We start from the raw sequence: 4282 nt of genomic DNA, 5'->3' as shown, positions 1-4282 counted from the left end.
ATTTTTTTATAAAAATATAGTTCAAATATGGTTAATTTATATAAATACAGATTTGGTTTAAAAGGAAGTTCCCTAACTTGATTTAATTAAACTTCTAAAACCAACCTAGAATAGGATTAAAGTAATTGGCAATAAAATTTGTTTTACCTTAAAACAAAACGTGGGGTGCTTGATATCAATTGTTTCGAACTTTTAATTTTCAGTTTAGTAATGTCAATAGCAGGACTATAAAATCTAAGAAGCACCCCAGCATAATCGAATGCAGTGGGTCCCATTCCCATCATCTCCAACTTTTTGAAATTTTTTGCACTGTGTAATTTGCAAGTTTGAATAAAAATTTAATTATTATTGACAGCTTCGCAAGCAAATCGTCGTTTTTCAACTTAAAAGTATACACATACTATTATCCGGATAGAATACTTGACTTTACCATACTGTATTCATCCTCTTTGTAATTGTATAAGCATTTGCATGCTTGTGCCTGTACATACATACTATGCATGGACATTTATTTCGCTAAAAAAACCCGATTTTTTTTGCCTTTCCTATTGCATTGCCAATTTCTGTTACTGACCGCAATTAAGACATTTAAAATCAATACTCGTTGCATTTATGTCATCTACTCGCTCTTCGACGCAACTGTTTCCGTGGTGTAGTGGTTATCACATCCGCCTAACACGCGGAAGCCCCCCGTTTCGATCCCGGGCGGAAACAGATTCAAGTTTTTTATTTGTATTTAAGAAAATAAAAATAATTTCAATGAGACAGAAAGTATACCATAACTGGTTTATTTCGCGTTGTTTTCGCTGTACTAGCAACGTGAGAACTTTGTAATAAATAAATAAATAAAAATTCTTTAAAAAGATCTCTGTAAAAAATACAAAGAACTAACTCAAAAATTAAGATTAATTTAATCAAAGAAAGTGGAGCCATTAAAAGTGCAATTGGAATACCAACCTGCATATGAAAGTCGCTCATAAAAACTCGCTTGCAATATAAAAATCGCATAGCAATCCGTACTGCCGTAAAATGTAAGATAAATCTGGAAGCCGCTGAATGTATGCTGGCACAACTGGTGCAAACAATGTTAAATGCAATTAAAAAAGTAGAAGATAGTAAAAACTGTGAATGGAAAGAAGCCCCCTCGAAAAACTCTGCAAATAGATTAAATAAATATGTATCACCCCTGTAGGAAAATGAATAATATATGTACTTTAGGGTAGGTCGATTTTGTACAGGCGATATTAAAAACAAAGTTTTCAACCTACTCTAATGTATACAGGGTTACCGGGACAGTCGCCCTAGATACTAAAGGATATTTTTATTTAGGTAATTTATGAATAACTTGATTACATGTAGGATATGATCTTCAAAACTCAAACCGTTTACGAGATATTCGATTTCAAAGCAAATATATTTTTTTGCTTAAATACGTCCACTTTTTTCTTTAAATGTTTGTTTAAAAGTCCGTGTTTTTGTTTTTATTTAAACTTGAACCAAGCCGTAACAGTCTAAGATGGCTGCCTGATAAATTTTTGAATTTACGATTTTGCACTAAGTGTTTCCTATTGCAATTGTGCAAAGTATTCACGCGGAATTTTAGTCTCATTTGACAAATGTATTTTCACCTGTTTGTTTTATTTATTTTTTTCAAAAAAGTATACCATATTCTAACGAAATACGCGAAGTAGTAATCCCCTCCAAATGTGTTTGATCTGTTTAATTTAACTATAATAGATTCTTGCTCTGTTTCTACACGGCTGCCACTCAGTCTATCTTTAGTTTAGTACTTAAAACATTTGCTTGGAATGCCCTGCCTCCCCAAATGACCATCCTAAGCGACGAGTGCAAATTATTCCCTTAGTGTCATTTTGCGATATTCTCCATTCATAATTTAGAGAAGATGGTAGTTTTATGTACACTGCGCTCTAGCACTCCTTCGCACACTTTTCTTCTTTTTGATACTACAATGAATTCACTCCACCAATCAACCTTAAAAAGACTGTCTGAGTGTTGGCTTCTAAATCTACTCCCATTAAGAGTTGCCAGGCTAGTGACTAGATGGTGATAGGCTGTTATATGTACAGCATAGTATAAGGGTGCATCTTGTGCCAATATCCATACATACATAACTACTGATACAGCAACCATGCACTTCAAGTAAAACGGTGTGGGGCTTAAATCTCTTCAACTGCATTGTGAAGTGCTTCCACTTGTTGTGGTCCGGTCTATTGAATTGAGATATATAACTGAATGGACAGTCGTAAAAATTAATGATTATGTGACAATGATAGCAACAACAAAAATAAAAGCAAACGTGAAAATTAGAAAAGCATAAGTGCTAAGTTTCACAAGCTGGTTAATGTTAAGTGTCGGTTACTTAATAAACTAATGGCGTTTTCTTTTCTACGAAAAAATGTTGCCTTTGCATTGGCTTCATCTTAGTATTTGTACGTAGAGAAGGCAACATTTTTCCGTAGAAAAGAAAACGCCATAAATCAATGGGATAGGAGGAAGGCAAAAAAAAAATCATTTAGGCAGAAGAGGTACGGCATGCAAAATTAAAGAATTAAAAAAGAAACTACTAATGAAAGATACTATTTTGTAATTCAGAGTGCGTAAGTAGAAACATATTTTAAAATTTACCAAAATTTGTTTTCCTTAGGTGCGCATGCAGTCATGTGAAAAATAATAGGGACACCATACATATTTTCTCACACAAAAAAATTTTCAAACATACTTTGAATGGAAGAAAATGCGTGACACCGTCTAGAAAAATAATTATCAACAAGTAATTTTTAGCAAAAAAAAAACCGACTTCAACTCCCATATAAAAAAAAATATATATATATATATCTCATGATCCACTGATCGGGTCTCAACCAGATTAGTATGGGACCACCTCTGAGACACTACCTTTCCGAAAAGAATTATCGAAATCGGTTGACGTGGTCCAAAGTTATGCGGTAACATACATAAAAAAAAAAAAAAAAAATATTCCGACGAACTGATAACCTCCTCCTTTTTGGAAGTCGGTTAAAAATTAACGCGATTTCTTAGCCCCTTAAAACTTGTACTTTCCTAAGCTAGAACTTAATTGGTTATAAAACTGCACGGTTAAAAATTTCGGTTTTAATTTTAAACTTTTTGGACTACATATATGACCAAACTAAATTCAGTTTCAAATACAAACCTTCCAAGTTTAAAAAAAAGAGAGCACATATGTTGGGTTTAGAATTTAAACAATTCGGTTTAAATGTTAAACCAAAACATTTTCATAATTAAGAATAAAAAAAAAAAAAAACAATCTTAAATTTCATGCTCCGTCTGGTTGGGATTGAACCCGGACAGCCTTGGTAGCAACCAATTGTATCAAGCATCTTTGCACATTCAGCTACAGCCACGCATGTAAATGTGGTTTCATATGTTGAGTTTGAATCAACACCACAATTCGCTGTGCAAACATATTCTACTTCGGTTTAGATTTTAAACCAAAGTTTCTATATTTGAAACCTAGAAACTAGAATTAAAACATTTTGGTTTGATTTTTAAACCACGAACTTTTTGGGCTAAAATTTAAACTAGAATATATTAAAAATTGCGTAAAACTATTGACTGGTTTAAAAAGTAGACTATAAAAGTTTAAAAAAGGCAGTAGTCCCAGCGCGGTTTAAAAATTAAACCCAAATTTTTGACCGTGTGCATACTTAGATTTTTCCAAAAATTTCCGAATATGTAAAAAGTTTGTTGTGGTCATAAAATTTTGTTGATATTTTTTTAATTTTACTGCATAGTTTGACATTTGGACTTATATGGTTTTTGTTAGATAATGAGCTATATTTTACTAAAAAAAAATTGCGATAACTTTTACACTTTTCCTCCAACTTGGAAACAGTTTCAGAGCAGTGTGCAAATTTAAGTGCGCTTTCCGATAAACGGAATTATTATTTTTTTATTTAATATTTTTTTTTTGATATTTTTGGCGCTCTTCCTTTTTTCGATGTGTAAACATCTTAGCTTTCGGTAAGGGTAAAATTTACGCGTTAACCCAGCAGAAAAGCTGTAACTGCTTCTTGTGTGAACAAATAAACATTTCTGTACTAGTTCAGGGTCATTTCGGGACTAGTTCGGGATCATTTGAGGACCATTGTGGGATTATTTCGATCCTACTTTAGGACTGTTATATAATATCGCATGCGTATCGCACGTGCGACACAGTTTTCTGAACGAGGTGAGATTAGTATTGCGCGGTATTTTTTGCAATAAGCATGACCATTTCACA

General features: G+C 32.9%; 1 non-coding gene across 1 annotated transcript; it reads left to right on the top strand.

The window, feature by feature from the left end:
- Positions 1-641: 641 nt before the first annotated feature.
- On the top strand, positions 642-714 carry Trnav-aac. The gene has a single exon. It is a non-coding gene; the product is annotated as a tRNA-Val (tRNA).
- Positions 715-4282: the final 3568 nt, after the last annotated feature.

Source organism: Rhagoletis pomonella, unplaced genomic scaffold (genome assembly GCF_013731165.1).
Source record: "Rhagoletis pomonella isolate Grant_MI unplaced genomic scaffold, Rhpom_1.0 Rhpom_scaffold_00006, whole genome shotgun sequence".
In the NCBI taxonomy this organism is placed as follows: Eukaryota; Metazoa; Arthropoda; class Insecta; order Diptera; family Tephritidae; genus Rhagoletis; species Rhagoletis pomonella.
The sequence above is the reverse complement of the archived record's forward strand: the minus strand, read 5'-3'. Positions and strand labels throughout refer to the sequence as shown.